Source organism: Camellia sinensis, chromosome 15 (genome assembly GCF_055761805.1).
Source record: "Camellia sinensis isolate YWXY chromosome 15, ASM5576180v1, whole genome shotgun sequence".
In the NCBI taxonomy this organism is placed as follows: domain Eukaryota; kingdom Viridiplantae; phylum Streptophyta; class Magnoliopsida; order Ericales; family Theaceae; genus Camellia; species Camellia sinensis.
The window spans coordinates 49,228,092-49,245,999 of NC_138975.1; positions in this window are offsets into that span (position 1 = coordinate 49,228,092).

A 17,908-nucleotide genomic window follows, 5' to 3' on the forward strand; every position below is an offset into this window, starting at 1 on the left:
TTTTTACAAATATTTCTTCAATCCTTAGCAACTTGGTTTGCATTATTTTGAACTATTTTATACTTATATCTATTAAACTTTAAAAATTCATAATTTTTTTGTAAATACTCTTTCTTATGAAATTTCTATTTTTAAAACCTAGTTAACGAGATTTATGAAATAAAGTGTCACTTCAATATATAATTTTATAAAATAAAAATAAATAAATAAATTTGATTGTGTGAATGTTCACATTACAGAACATCCACATTGTCAATGTGAACATTAATGCGTGCTTCACCCTATTGTTATTATTATTAGGGATATTTTAGTAACTCTGTCACCCATAGGACTTATTGGAATATAATAAAATAGCCTAAGTGGAACACAAGTAGGTGAAGAGAAATTTATGAATAAATGCTCCTTAAATATAATGTTTCTTATATTTGTAATTATTCTCTCACCGATTGACAAATATATATATATATATATATATATCATTATGAAATTAATCAAATAAAGAAATACTTAATATTGTGAATTTAAATGCTTTTTTCTTAAACGAAATTATTATATTGAATTTTATATATAACAAGTCTAAGCAATGATTGTAGCAAAACTTTGGCAAGTCAAATTAATTGGCCATTGTGGTGACAATTATTTTATGTTTCTCTTATTTCTTATTTGAATTAACTATATAAATTTCCCTTAAAGTTTCTAACAAATATGCGAATCTCATTTTTAATTTTTGAAATTACATTATCTTGTTTTTTTTTACTAACTGGCAATACATACAGACCTCTCTTGCTTTAATTATTAATATACAAAAAGCTCTTATATGTTAAGTTGGCCCATGACCATATTAAAAATTACAATGAAATGACAAAAATATTCTCAAATTAACAGGATTTTAAACTTAACACCAGCTCAATGGGACCCCCAAATTGCTTGCCTGAAATCCTGACATTTTCAAAACTTAAGAGGCATATGGAAGAAAGAATGAATAGGGAGTGAAACAAATAATGACGTAAATGACTTTTGTTGCTCAAATAAGAAACACTAATGCTAAGAACATATATTAGAAATACATAATAGATCACAAAAAGTGTATTGACAAATTGAAATTTATTTTGAATGTTGACCCATCATAACTAAGTTTAACCCTAACTATCTATTGCATTTTCAGTAAATTATTTTGTGATCCATTCTACGTTCTTGACATTGCTCAAGAAGAAATATAAAAAACTCCAATACATAGGATCCCAAGTACTGAAGATTTTAACAGTTTATTCCAATCAATCTGGTGTAACCAACTTCAAATAGGAATCTCCAAGGCCACTGCTTATAAAAATTAGGCAAGCTTGAAAATTCTTTCTTTAAATCTCATTCTTTCTTTATTTCAGTTCATGCCACTAGTATATAAACAATGGAAATCTAAAGACCTACTCAAACCCCAATAAAATCACAAACCAATGAAAACAATAGTGCTTTGGTATACCAACCCTTCAAACCTCCCAAAGAATGGCACCTCTAAAATCTACAATCCTAAAACCAAGAGTATATACATCAATCCCCTCCAATCTAATCTAGAGATGTAGAATACAACATTCTCTTCAGATTTTACATTTCTCTATGACAGCTCTGGAGGAAGTACATACATGAACATTTCAAGCCATGTATTACTTTCCTCTCAACAAGCAATTTAATCAAAAGACAACTTTGGCTCCACAGTATATCAGCATAAGCTTTCTCATCTTCCCGCTCCTTTGCGACATAATCCGCTGCCTCCAATACTTCTTCTTCTTCATCTGGAATCTCTTCTTCTTCTTCGATCAATTATCCCGATGCAACTGCTTCCATAGATATCTCTCTCTCGCATTCAGACAATGCTTCTCTTATAGCCTGTTTTGTTGTTGGGGTGTCACTGGGTCTATATTTCAGGGCAAGCACAACAAACAACAATATAATATCATTGAAACTCATACTCTTATGGTTGGGACTATTGTTTGCATCTGATGGTGGAACAATGAAAACGATACCAAGCTCGTAGTTACAGACGTGAAGTCTTGAACCCAATACAGAATTTGTCTTCAAAGCTCCAACCGCCTTTGTCTTGAGTAAATTAGAAATTGGGCGTCCCCAAGCAGTGGCACTAAAGTTATGGGACCCACAATACACCCAACACTAAGACACTAAGACATAGCACCACAAAAAGTAATTGATTTTAGGAGAGAACAATCTTCTCATACTTGTCTATTATATCCTAATATTATGAGATTACTCCAATACATCATATGAAGTGCTAATCTTTGAGATCATGATCATTCATGCATACATGAAAATCCAGGCATGACCTTGAGCACAAATTGAAAATCTCTTCTATATTCAATTCAATGTTGACACTTGGAAAATGAGAAAAAAAAAAAAGAGAATAAAAGTGACAGAGAGACGGTGTGAAAGCAGCACATGGAGAAGTTAGGGAGAGGAAGCAGTGCTACGGATTAGAACTTCCTATGCAAGAAGAGGAAAGAACATATATATATATATATATATATATATACACAGCCAGCACCTTTGGAAATTGTTGAATTAAATAAAATAAGCCTTAAAGACTCCTCAAAAGTTGAGTCACATTCCTAGTCTCCTTAATTGCGGTTGCATGAAGAATTTTAAAAGTAAAGGCAATTAAAGATTGAAGGTTGATAGAGTCAAGTTGGTACAGGACTGTGGCTTTCTAACTCAATATATGATATGTTGTATGCAGAAAATACAAATTATTATTATTATTATTTATTTTTTTTGAGGGGGGGGATGGAAGGGAAACCCCAATGCAAAAAAGGAAGGATGTTACACCATAATAACCTCCAAAGACCAGAAAGGACAACTCCTATACATATGCCAAAAAGCCTAAGGATTCTTACAAGATAGAATCTACAAAGTCAAAAAGAGTGTCTATGGAAGGCAAAGCCCTCCCAAAAGACCAGCAATACGAAATGGACAAGAAAAAGCTCTTGATTCTATGCGCATGCTCCTCAACAACTTGGAATGCTCTCGTGTTATGCTCCCTCCAAATAAGCCATATCAAGCAAAATTTTGGATGTACAGGCTTTGTTAGATCAATTCAAAAAATTTGGATCTCAACATTTATGCTTTCAGATGATAGATTTGTAGCACAATAGTCACGGTCATTGGTTAACAAAGAAATGTAATTTTCGTTTTCTTTTGTGGGTTGGGTTCTACCTTCTTACCACAGCAACTTCTCTCTAGAAGCTAATTTCAAAGCAGTGCAAAGTCAATTTGTATTAGTGATTTGGAAGGTAATTAACACGCTATTTGTTGGAAGGTGGAGGATTAACTCTTGATCCAGTGTCAAATAAAAGAAAGATGACATTCAGAAATGCTTTTTTTAAAACAGAGTTCGCATTTTCCCCAAGTTGCTATGGATTTTGTAAAACGCAGAATGGTTTCTAGACTGAGAAGTGATTGAATTCATAGGATAGGTTGTTAGAAAATATCACGAGATGGTAATCCAGCAGTCCTCAAAAGTTGGATGCTTCACACATGTGATGTATGGCTACCTTCTGTATAAGTTCGTAGGGATTGACTTGAGATCCATTACAGTCGTTATTTGAATCAAATAATCTCCGTTCCAAAACAGTATGTTAGATTTCCATCTCATAAGTGAATACGACTGCATTCACCCTAGGTGTGCATCTGTGAATACAACAGTTCAGAATGATAGGGGAATCCAAAAGAAATAAAAGAATGACTCAACTTCACAGAATAAACTTAATATGGCTTTGGATCACTTATTCTTGCATTGTCCTGTGGTTTTGGATCTATGGCATCATCTCTTTCGTTTGGTTGATGTCCAATGGGTGGCTCCAGATCTTGTCTAGTAATGATTTCACTAGATTTTTGGGACTTTGGAGGTATGATGAAAGCAAAAGTGATGTGTCATTGTGTTGTTTTCACATTTTTTGGGTGATTTGGTTGGAAATGAATGCAAGGATCTTTGAGGACAAATTTGATGATACAACATCTATGTGGGATAGAGTATGTCATTTGGCATTGTTTTGGACTTCCGTTTCGACTCCTTTTAAGGGGATTTCATTTTATTATTATTATATTTTATTTCTAGAGATTGAAAAGTGACATGTGATGGTTAAATTGTTTCTTAGTTTTGGTGATTGATGTTTTCTCTTCTATTGTAGGGGACATCTTGTCCTCTTTTTGTGCTCTTTCTTTTTTAATAAAATTTCCTATTGTTGCCGATCAAAAATAAATAAATAAATAAAAGAAAAGAAAAAAGAAAGGAATCTTGGAAGAGACAGACTTCAGAACAATAAGGAGGGAATGTGTTTACCTTGACATGCAAGGGGATGATTAACTCTATCATTGGGATAAGGAATTGAATCATGAAGCATGCTTATGTTTCTTAACCTTTGCCATGTTTTCTGGAAAAAAACAACATTAAGCAAATTATGCGTTACCAAGGAAAAAAGTTAAAAAATAGCTGATTGACTATTAAACAAGAAGAAATGAACAAGTTTTCACTAAGATAATAATGGAAAGTCAAAGATGCAAAAAAAAAAAAAAAAGAAAACACTGTTGTATCTTCATTTTTATTTTAACTGGAAAAGAAGACAGATTTTATGTTTCACTTGCAAGCACTATTGATTTGATATTTGCTTATTTCCACAAATCCTTAGATCAATTGAAGTGGCAATCAGTCACCAAATCCACATGGATTTAAAGAGGCATTTATTTAATTTTAATTTTTTTACATTCAAAATATATGATTTAACCAGACTAGACATGAGATATTCCTCATAAATCTCAGTAGGGCTGTGTGGGACTTAGTTGCACACTTATACTTTTATCCCATACCTTAATGCAATATAAAAATCAGGAATAATTTAATTTTTTTAAAAAAAAAGGAAAAAAACAAAGCAAAGCAAAGCAAAATAACACATGGAATCCAATTAAAAACCATTAAATTATCTTGCAGGTAATCAAAAGGTCAGGATACCTGCGAGAAACACACAAGACATTTTGAAGCTAAGATTAGAGTATTTCAAATTTTGATTCATGCCACATGAACTGCAAATAGTAAAAGTTACTTGCATCTGGATCAGACTCTTTAGACTCAGAGAACTGCACTGATGTATTTCCAGAGGCTGCTGAAAATGCAGCTAAAAACTGTGGAGTAACTGAACCAATTGACGATGAACCTTGCCAATAGAATAGATAAGTATACTGAGAAATATATTTCAAATTTCTGAAGAAGAGTCTAGTATTATACAAGAAAACACTCGCTGAAAACAAAATCAGTTTCCAAATATTCTGGCCATTTGTAACGACTTAAAACCTGATACAAACAAAAGAAACAAAAAGAAGATAAATGTCAAACTCAAGGGAACAAAAGGATAGGATGACTGTTGACAGGAACAAATACATATTAATCAGATTGAATTTTTTGGAGAACTGGTAGCTTTAACAAGATTCAAATTGAACTTTTTCTAATCTTTGATCCATAATCGCAATATTTAGCACTTTCATTTTTTCCTTTTTAGTTCAATAATATACAACTTCCAAGTAGTCACCAATTTAAGGTGCTTTTGCTTGCTCAGGTAATTTCATAGCACATTTTCTCATTACTTACCATGAAGATGCACGTAAAAATCTGATGGAAATTTTATTGTTCAAAATAAGAGAAATATTAATGTTGTGAAGTGAAGTCTCCTATCGCTTGGGTACTAAAGCAATGTGAAGCATATAAGTGTGAGGGCACCCCACCTTAATAGCTAGCTTTTGGGGTTGAGTTTTACCCAAGACCGTGTAACAAATACCTTTTTACTAAACATAAGAAAAACATAAATAAATAAGAGAAGTTTTTTGTGCATAGACAGAACCTAGACTCAAAATCTTTTGTACCATGTTTTACAAACTAATCCATATTTTATTGACAATTTTCAAAACATAAAATGAGTTGTGCATTCATAAACATGTAAATATATGCAAATCCAAATCTTCCAACAACAAAGTGATGAATTAACACTTGATTAACACATAAAAAGTGCCCATGCATGCAAAATAGGTTTCTCATTAGAACCATAAGAAGCTATGTACAAGAGATGTGGGAGAGGTTTCTCATTAGAACCATAAGAAGCTATGTACAAGAGATGCGGGAGCATCGAAGGCCATGGTCCCCTTGGATCTAAATGTTCCAACTTCTCTCAGTTGCATTATAGGAAACCTCCAAAAATTACATAGGTTGCCCCACAACAATACAACATATGATTTAGTTTTCCAATGCAGCCCTCCCAATCACAAATCACACCACAACTGAATGTTCCTACATACTAAAGGAAAAACTATAATGTCACAAACTTAATCACTATTACCTCTTGAAATCGCCAGTGGCTTGTAGACCTCTGAATTGATGCAACTAATGAACATATTGCAAAAACATGTTCAGATTGCACTACTTTTGATATGTCTGAAAAGGCAGGTCCCTGCACAAGATAACACCACCAAAACTTGGCATAAAGATACTATAATAGTAAATAAGCTGCAATAGGAAAGGATCCAGTATATGACTTAAACATCACCGGTGACACATATCATTTGTACTATGCTCACGCTTCCTTCTAAAGCAGTCACAAGTACATCTTTTGAATAAACATATCCAGAAAACCGGAATAAACCACTATCTGATAAAGGAGCAACCCATTTCGTAACATTTCTTGGTAGAAACCCAAGTTGAACGCAATCTAGTGCAAAGGGTGAAGCAAACAATTAAAATGCAGTAGTAACAGCACAATAGCCCATAGCTTAACACACACATATGAAGAAAAAGATTAGCTTTCAATAAATGCAAATTTAAAGCATCACATTAGCAAGAAATGCAACATGGAAGCACCTTGTAGTGTCACAAATGAGGACTTTTGTATCAATGTAAAATTTTAAAAATAATTACAAATAAGTAGTGAAGTTTATAATTATTAATAATTAGAACTATTTTTTTTATATAATAAATATGTAATTACTTTCTCAAATTACCACTAATTAGTAATTTTCTCAAAAAAAAATACTTTTGACATTGAAGGATGATATTGCCCTTTCACAATTAATGCATTAATTAAGTCCTGGTCCGTATGTATTTTGTTAAATAACTAATTCAATACCAAGGTAACAAGATTTTAACTGATTAAAAAGTGAATTGACTCCAGGTCACAGAGATTGGATTGACTTTCTTCTAAGCTATAAGCCAAACTCTATGGAAATTGTCAAAGAACTTGAGAAGTGGCAATCCAAAAAAGAGAGCATTACCTCTGATTTATGTTATCTAACTTGTTAGGTCCCTTTATTGTCAAATCCTCGTACAAACTCTGTTTTGAAAAATTGTAATTTTTCCTTGTTTTTTGACTTTTCCACTCGAGCGGGACCATTGGCGCTCGAGCGTAATATGTGCTACCTCAGTGGTTGGTCGTGTCTGTAAACACACTGAGAAGTGTGATTTCACGCTCGAGTGTGTGTTTCAGCGCTTGAGCGGAAACCTGTTTGGTCACACACGTATTTTACTGATGCCGCTCGAGCAGGATGTCCTGCGCTCGAGCGGAGATCGCGACCTCTGTTTTCTATATATATCTGTTTTAGGCTGATTTTAGGGTTTACTTTTTCTAGATCTTCTTTAAGAGTTCTAGGGTTTCTTTTGAAGTTTTTCTCTGAAGTTTTTGTGAGTTTTCCTTGATATATTTGAGAGGGTTTGAAACCTATGATCTAAGATACATAAATCAAGGAGTTTGTTTCTTAATATTCAAAAGTGTTCTTCTTCGGTGGAATCCGAAGATTCAAGCGTGGAGCATCAAAGGAGTTTGATATTGTACGTGGTCGTTGATTCGACATTAGAAGTTGTGGATTCAACTTCATACTGATCAATTCCGAGACGAAGGCTGTGGTGAAAGATTTTCAGAAGGCTTGAAGACAAATTTGATGCTTTTGGTAATTTGTTGGTTGTCTTTGTAATCTTTCTTTCTTCAGTAATGGATTGATTAGTGGCGTTTCGCTCGTGGTTTTTTATTACAATTGATGGTGCTTCAATTATGGTTTTTCTACGTAAAAATCGTTTGTGTCGATTTATTATTTATTTCGAAAACAACAATCTAAATCACTTTCGTAAGTGCTTGATGATTTAGATTGTGTGTTTTGAATGGTTGGGAATTAAAATATTTTAATCTTGATCTAATCACGAATCACTTAGGATTTTCAATTGGTATCAGAGCAGGTCACTCTTTGTTTTTATCAAAACCATAGGAGTGTGATTTTGTGTGATTGGTGATATGGATTCAATTCGTGAAGATAACTCGACCCATAGACCTCCGTTACTTGATGGTACAAACTATTCTTATTGGAAAGCTCGTATGAGAGCGTTTTTAAAATCCATCAATGGCAAAGTTTGGCACTGTGTGATCTATGGGTGAAGTGAACCTACAATCACTATTGATGGTATTAAGATTCCCAAACCCCTTGATAAATGGGACACAACCGATTATCAAAACTCGAGTTGGAATAGTAAGGCTCTCAATTCCCTTTTTTGCTCTGTCACACTTGAAGAGTTTCGTCGTATCTGCACGTGTGAGGTAGCAAAAGAGGCTTGGGATATTCTTGAAACGATTTACAAAGGTACTACTTCTGTTAAAAGGTCAAAACTTCAACGTCTCACATCTACCTTTGAAACTCTTTTTATGTGGGATGATGAGACGTTTGATGATTTCTATGCTAAACTTAGTGACATCGTGAATTCCTATTTCACACTCGGTGAAAAAATCCCTGAAGCTAAAGTTGTTGGAAAAATTTTGAGATCATTACCCGAGAGGTTCCAATCAAAAGTGATAGCCATTGAGGAGGCTCAGAATGTTGATACCCTCAAGCTTGATCAGTTGGTTGGAAACTTGCAGACTTATGAAGCCCACCAGATTTCTAAGAAAAAATAAAAAGATAGTGTGGCTTTCACTAGTGCTCATGAGACTGCAAAAACTCCGAAGACTGAGTCTGATTTAGAGTCTGAGATGACGGCTATGTTTACTAAATAGTTTTAAAAAAATTTGAAGAAAAAGAGGCCTAATTTCAGAGACCCTATTTCAAAAGACAAGAGTAATGAAAAACCCAAAACTTTTCCACCAAAACTTGCTCCAAAAACTGAAAAGAAGATTGTAAAGGGGCAAGGGGTCAAGTGCTATGAATGTCAAGGGTTTGGCCATATTGCCCTTGAATGCCCTTCGAAAAAGAATCGAAAGAAAGTCTACACAGTGACTTGGGATGATGAAAGCAGGTCGGAGCAAGTACCCGAAGAACCTGAATCCGGTGAAGACGGGGATAGTGCTTTCATGGCATTTTGGTCCACTTTCACTCAACCTCTTCCAAAGCCAGCGGAATTAGCTCGTGGTCAGAACCTGCACCATGCTTCCACCTTTGATGGGAGTAACTACTTGTATTGGAAGATTAGAGTGAGGGCATTTCTGAGAGCTTTCGATCTAGAAGGCTGGCAAGCCATTGAAGAGGATGTTGAAAATGTTGACAATCCAAGCAATTAGAGAGTTCTGACTACTATTCGTGGAGCTATTTCTCATGAAAAACATCAACGAGCTGCTCACTGCACTAAGGCTAAAGATGCATGGGACATTCTGAGCCAATTTCATGAACGAGGAGAGTCATCTTCACCACAATCCATCACCTTTTCTGCCTTAGTTGCCCGACTGTATGAGGTCAAGGAGAATGAGGAGCAAAAAGAGGATGATGAAACATTAGAAGACAATGATGAGATTAATGGTGATGAACTACAACAAGCTTACGAAAAGCTTTACGAGAAATCTCTGAATCTGTCCAAAATCAATGACACTCTCTCTCAAGCTCAAAGCACATGAAAGCGAGAATGGCAAGCTAAAAGGAGAACTTGTAACAGCAAAGCAAAATGTCATCAAGATCTCTAGTGACAGGCAAGACCTATGTGGGAAACTCTTATCTTGTGAAACTGAAAGGAATGAACTCCTGAAAGTGTATTCCACATATGAAGAGAAGCTTAAAAGTCTTGAGATGTCACACGCTACATTGGAAGAGAAGGTTTGTCAGAAAGATGATGAACTCTGAATTGCTAGAGCCACAATTGTCGTGTGGAACAAAGGTTCCAAATCATTAGAAGACATCCTCGGGTCTCAACAAATGGGTTGTGACAAAAGTGGGCTAGGCTATGGTGCGACAGCTCACAAGGGACAAGGCCTCTACATCACATTACCTGAAGACTCAAGCAAAGGGAAAGTTGAAGGTAGACCAGGGTGATCCCTCTCTTCATCTACCTAAAGGGGGTAAGATCAACAAAAGGGAGGTAAAACCTATTTTTATTTGTCATCACAGTGGTAGGTATGGCCACATTCGTCCTTATTGCTTTGAATTGTTTGGTAAGGTGTCTCAAAAGGGTAGAAATTCGAATACTTTTTGGGTTAGGAGACAACCTTACATGTCTAGGCGGAATACCAAGATTCATGAGGGTGTTCACAACGCCAAGACATTTACCAAGACCGCAAGACCTGATTTTGTTAAGACCAAAAAGATTTGGGTGAGAAAAGATGATTTGACTTGTTTAGTTGTTCACACTGCTCTAAAAAGCACGTGACTTACACATGTGGTATCTTGATAGTGGGTGCTCTCGTCACATGTCTGGTAACAAATCCTACTTTACCTCCCTTGAAAAATATGAAGGAGGAATTGTTACCTTTGGAGATGGCGGCACTTCTAGAGTCATTGGTAAGGGCTCTATAAGTGTTGCTGGTCTTCCCAAGCTGGAATGCTTTACTTGTTGATGGTCTTAAAGCAAATCTTTTGAGCATTAGTCAAATGTGTGATTCCCACCATGAAGTATTATTTTCAAAAAATAAATGTGAAATTTTGGATAAAAAGGGAAATACTGTCTTGTATGGGGTTCACACATCTGATAACTACTATGGGATTGTTACTACTAATGATCTCACTTGTCACTCTACCATTATAAGTAACATTGATTTGTGGCATCAAAGATTAGGTCACATGAATTTCAAAGACCTAATTAAGATAGCCAACAAAGAGCTTATGAGAGGAGTACCTAAACTGTGTAGACCATGTCAACTTGGAAAGCAAACCCGTGCCCCTCATAAAAAGGTGAACAGTTTTACAACCAAACATCCTCTTGAATTGGTTCACATGGATTTAATGAGTCCTACTCGCACTAAAAGCATTGGAGGTAAAAGATATATTTTTTTAACTGTTGATGATTTTACTCGATTTTTGTGGGTAAATTTTTTAAGGGAGAAATCTGATACGTTTGATGCTTTCCAAGCCTTAGTCCTTAAAATCTAAAACGAACAGGGTGTTTCCATTGGGTGTATCATAAGAATCCGAACTGATCATAGTCGTGAATTTGAAAACAGTTCGTTTTCGGATTTTTGTGATATGCATGGAATTAAGCATGAATTTTCTACACCTATTACTCCACAACAAAATGGAGTGGCTGAGAGGAAGAACAGAGTTGTTCAAGAAATGGCTAGGGTCATGCTCCTTAGTAAGAAACTTCCTCCAAAGTTTTGGGCTGAAGCCCTAAATACTGTTGTTTATGTCATAAATTGCGTGTATTTAAGGCCCGATACTTTACAAACTCCATATGAATTGTAGAAGGGATTGAAACCTAATGTAAAATACTTCAAAACGTTTGGGAGTAAGTGTTACATTTTCAAAGATAGAAAGCCTTTGGGCAAATTTGACTCCCGAAGTGGTGAAGGTATTTTTCTAGGGTATTCAACCACTAGTAGGGCTTTTCGAGTCTATAACCTGCGGACTTCTTCTTTAATGGAATCAATCAATGTGGTTATAGATGACACAGGTTCTCCTACTCCAGTAACAAATGAGGATGAATATGGTGAGTCTCCAATCCTGGATACTGTACCACAAAGTCTAAAAGAAGCTGAGGTCCAAGCACAAGAAGTTGAGACAGCACCATCTTCACAAGTAAGTCCGAGTCCAAAGAGTGCACAGAGAGACACCACTTCTGATGCTTCTGTCACCACAAGTCCTGAGTTCAAACCATCAGCAAGGGTGAAACTGAATCATCCAGCTCCACAAGTGATTGGAAGTGTATCAGATAGAATGAAAACTCGAAGACAAATTCGGGATGAGGTATCACACATGTGTTATGCTTCATTAATTGAACCTAAGAATATTAAAGCGGCCTTACTAGATGATAGTTGGGTGAATGCTATGCATGAAGAATTGGGTCAATTTGAACGTAACAATGTTTGGACTCTAGTTTCCACACCTAGAGACATGAATGTGATAGGTACCAAGTGGATCTTTAAAAATAAATTTGATGAGAATGGTACTGTGGTTAGGAATAAAGCAAGGTTGGTTGCTCAAGGCTACACGCAAGTAGAGGGTGTTGACTATGATGAGTGTAGACACCCCATTTTTGACCGTCCTCAAGACTTGGACGTCATCGTTTGAACACTCGATGATCATCCATGCTCGTGTTCGTTTTGAGTTCCTGGAGGTCTCGGTCGCGCGCCTTGCCTCAAGATCTCTCAACTTGACTATTTTGTGCGTGGTTGTAGACCAAACACTTGTCTTTCTGCTTTTGAGGAAAGAGGGTGGCTTTTTGGCCATCCCCTCAACCTATCGACTAAGTCATGATGCCATCGGCCTGATTTTCTTGACATCGGCCAAAAGTTTGGCCGATCGGCACTTTTTTTGGTTGGTCGGTCCCTTGTGTTGGTCAATCGGCCATATTTCCTGGCCAAACCCTGTTCATCTGCTTTTTGCAGATATTTTGTGCCAACTGTCACAACTGGCACGCACAATTCACCCCTTCCATACACGTGTATGGAGGGATTTGCTCCTTTGCTTAGCTTCTCCAAGAAGCCTTGGAATTGAATTCTATAAGAAGGGAGCTCCTCCTCCCTTCTCAGAGGTTCTGAAAAATTAGGAGAGAAGTTCTATATCTATCTATCTCTATATTTCCTCTCTCTCTATATTTGTGTGTGTATTCTTGCTCAAAAGTGTGATTTCTTCATACTATTGCACACCAACACCTACTATTACACCATCCTTGTGTGCTGAGGTACTAGGAAGTTGATTTTGGTGCTCTTAGGCTTGTTTTGATCAGAGAAAGTTGCTGGAGCTTTGTTCTTGAAGGTGTTCGTCAAGGGTGAGCAAACTTGCTTTTAATACCCCATTCTTGCTTAAGCTTTTAGACCTACTTGCATATTGTTTTAAGCTTAACTCTTAACTGATAAAAGTTCTGATTTTTGATGCTTTAGATCTTCGTTTAAGGTCTTTTTTTTGGTTTGGGTTTGTTTACCCCCTCTTAGGCCTTGTTTGGCCTTGCTTTAGGCCATCCCTTTTGGCCCTTGTTCTTAGCTTTGCATGACCTTTCTACCACTGAAATCCAGAGGATTTTCAGTGGTGAAAAGGTGGTTTTGGAGTCCTAAATAGGAGAGGGTCATCCCCTCTCCTTGTTGTCTTGTATGCTAGTATAAATGGCTTATGTAGGTAGCATGTTTGCTTAGCTTGTTTTAGCTCCATTTCAGCAAGTATTTGGTGTTATTTTTCCATGATATAACTCTGTTTCAAGTTGGTTTAATGGCCTCTTACATGCTCCATATACTTGTCTTGCAATCCCCTCATTTGCCTTAATACATCATGTTGTAACATGTCATTCTAGCACGCTTTTGGCTCAACTCCATGAAGCTTTTAGCCTTGTTGTAACATGCTTAAGCCCTGATTTGAGTTGTTTTGATCATATATGCCATGCTTTGTATAGCCCTAAGGCATCCTAGCTTGTCAGCTTTGAGTGTCCAAGTCACTAGCATGCATTACTTGGCTCATTTCAATGATTTGGCATCATTTGTTATGTTATTTCAGTCCATGTTTTATGCTTGAACACTAGCATTTATCACTCCATTAATGTTTTAAAGAGTTGATGTTTTATGCCTCTTGAATGGATCATTGTCTATGCTTCCATGCTTAGGTCATTTGGATGCCATCTAAATGGTTTTTTTTTTTTTTTTGGTCTTGTTTTACCATGCCAGAACTCTGTTTTTATTGGTGTATGTTATGCCATGTTTGGTTTTGATAGGTGTAGTGTAACACCCCCTTTGTAGCCTTGCATGCTCCATATTTTATGCTCACCTTTCTAGCATGTTTTGGCCTCATCCCTTGCATGTTTTAGGTTTACTTTGGCATGCTTTAGGACTGTTTTAGTTCGCTTTGGCCATTTGCATCATGTTTCACATAACCATGGTTTGAGTCCCTTGGCTAGTCTTAAGCTTTGGTCTTTCTTGCATGCCATACTTGCATGGTTTGGTTGATTTGGCACCATTCCCCACATGTTTTCAGAGCTTATAGCGTTACCACATTCTCATGTTTGTCACACCTTGCTCATGTTTGAGGGTTATGTGTTTGTTGCCTAGCTTATGGGCCAATTGGCATGCATGTTTGTTTTGCATTTTGGTGCCTTCATTCTACCAGATTGGCCACTAATTTGGGCATGTTTGAGAGTTGCCCATCTTGATTTAAGTCCATCTTACCATGTTGTTGCATGCTTGTTTCATTTTGCATGTTGTTGCATGCTATGCATGTTTGCATATTTAGGTTGTATGCCTATTGCATATTGAATGCTTGCATGCTCATGTTACATTGGCTTAGTTTGCATGCTTAGGTTGCATTGCATTGAGTTGGCGTGCCATTGGCTTTGGTGAGTCAATCATTGTTGCATTACATTGTTTGCATGCATTGCATTGTATTTGGCACACTTGCATTACATTGTGTTTGGTTTGGGTGTTAAGCCAAACACGAGGAACGAGGGACGTTTCATACTTGAAGTGATGAAATGTGCCTCAATCCTCGGTCGCCGACACTCTTGATCCAACATGATAGAGTGTGAGGCATTCATATGTTTTTGTGCATTCATTTCATATTGATTTGCACACTTCGCTTCTTTGGCCATCATGCATAGGAATGCGTGGTTGATGGCCCGAGGGTCAAGCATTGCACTCCTTTGAGCCTTAAACATGATAAGGGGTGTAATTGAAAACATTTTCTTGCAAATGTGTTGCCATGTCTCTATCTGTCCTCTGCTACAACAACAGGAGCAATCTACAGGAAGAGATGGCCGATCGGCTATCTGCAGTGCCGATCGGCTAACAATTTTTGGCCGATGGATTCATAAGTGGTCGATAACCCATTTCCCTTGGCCGATGGCCATGAAATTTGGCCGATGGCCTCTCACAATGTCCTTGAGACAGATTAGAAGCATCACAGAAGTTGGTACAGTATGCAGAGGTGCAAAACAGTATAAACAGAGGCAACATGGGGCATGGTAACAAATTTCCGAGCGAAGCCGATCAAACATGCATTTGTCCCTCTTCTCGAGGCCGTTTTAACTGTTTTGTAACTTAATTAATTTGTTTAATTAGTTAAGGGTTGTGTAATAATTAATTAGCTTGTTAATTAGTTAATTAGATGGTTTGTATTATTTATTCAAACCCTCCGTCGAGAGGGCGAATTTGTAATAAGTGTGCGTGAGTATGTGAATGTCTTCCAACCCCACGTCTTTCTCCCTTTTACTTAACTGCTTATGATGGTTAGTTTTAGGGCATGTTTCAATTAGCATCCTTATGTTTGCATGTTTGCATCCATTCATTTGTCTTGCATGCATCGGGCTCGACGCATCATACTAACTGCATTGTATTTCAATTCCAAGTTGAATACATGTATCAATTGTTGCATTTCACATGCCATTTTAGAATAGCCGAGCCTATCTTAGTTGCATTCTTGCATGTGTTGCATTAGCCATCTTAACATGAACTAGGGTCATACATTGCTTACTAACTAGTTTTTGTTTTGGCTCGGAGTACACTGTAAGTGTTTATGCTTTAGTATCTTGCATGAGTGTGAGTGTTTCCATGACAGCATGCTTGCCATGAGGCTATTTGCTTATTTGCTATAACTGCCTGAATGCCTGTGGGTGAAGGTTGGATTACTTGAATTGGAACAATTCATCGAAATGGGAGTTTTAAGCCCACTTGAGGTGGCAAAATCATGTTTTCTAAGCCTACATGAGGGTGGCAAATCCACGTCTTAGCCTACTTGCGAGTAGCATCTTCAAACCATTTTCAAACAAAGAAACATGAGATGTTTTCTTCCAACTTAGGCGATCTAGTCTATACTTGTGTGTTGTGCGCATCACATAGTAACTCTAGGCTAATACACCGGAATAAGAACACATGTGTTTTCAAAAACAAGATATCATGTTAGTAAATGCCGATCCTTTGATCGGGCGAGTGGGGGTGCTCATTGCATGACCTTCCCCTCTCGTACCCAAGTTCCCGAGCCGAGGCAACTTTGGTAATGACGAACATATGGCCTTAGGCATGAGTCAGGGTTTCCTAATTTTCTCAAAATAAAACATTTAGGTGGCAACTCTGTATTTGGCAAAGCAGTCCATGTTTGGCACTTCTTTATTAAAAATCAGTTTTCCAAAATGATTTGCTGGATTTGGACTCTTTGGTGATTTATCGGTCTTGCATTGCACTTTGCGAGATTAGATTCAGAACCGTGACATTTGAGTCCGAACTGTAGCAAGCCCAAATGAACAAAACGGGATTTCGTGCCCATTTCGCGCACGGAGCCCCAAGACGTTCGAGCCCGTCTACAATGAGACATTTGCCCAGTTGCACATCTCGAATCTATTCGTATTTTACTTGGTGTTGCTTGTTTTCTTGGTTTCAAATTGTATCAAATGGATGTGAAAAGTGCCTTTCTAAATGGGTACTTGAAAGAAGAGGCTTATGTTGAGCAACCAAAAGGGTTTGAGGACCCTAAATGTCTACAAGTTAGACAAGGCTTTGTATGGATTGAAACAAGCTCCTCGGGCTTGGTATGATAGACTTACTACATTTCTTCTTGATAATGACTTTCAAAGGGGTAGTGTGGATAAGACTTTATTTGTGAAACATACTAAGTCTCATATTTTTGTTGCTCAGATTTATGTTGATGATATTGTGTTTGGATCCACTGCTGAACATCTTGTGAAATATTTTTCGGATTGCATGACACATGAGTTTGAGATGAGCATGATGGGAGAGTTGTCTTATTTTTTGGGTCTACAAATTAAACAGTCTCCTTCGGGTATGTTTGTTTCTCAGACTAAGTATGCCAAAAATCTTATGTCAAAGTTTGGTCTTGAGTCTGCAAAACATGCACGCACTCCCATGAGCACCAATCTTCACCTTTCCAAAGATTCCTCTGGTATTGATGTTGATCCTACCGTTTATAGGAGTATGAAAGGGAGTCTTCTTTACCTCACAGCCAGTCATCCTGATATTGCTTTCAATGTTGGTGTTTGTGCCCGTTACCAAGCCAATCCTAAAGAGTCTCATCTTCTTGCTGTCAAACGCATCATTAAATATGTTAATGGGACATTGGGGTATGGGGTTTGGTTTTCTACTAATACTACAGCTGAAATTACTGGTTTTTCTGATGCCGACTGGGCAAGGTGTGCTGATGATAGGAAGAGTACTTCCGGGGAGTGTTTTTACTTTGGGAATAATTTGGTTTCCTGGCATAGTAAAAAGCAAAATGCCATCTCTCTTTCGACTGTTGAGGCTGAGTACATTGCTGCAGGGAGTTGTTGTGCACAAATGCTGTGGATGAAGCAAATGATCATGATTATAGGATAGAACAGAACACTCTCACTCTTTTTTGTGATAATACAAGTGCCATAAACATTTCAAAAAATCCTGTCCAACACTCTCGCACCAAACACATTGACATTCGTCATCATTTTATTCGAGAGTTAGTGGAAGAAGGCCTTGTTGTTCTTGAACATGTACCCACTAAGCAT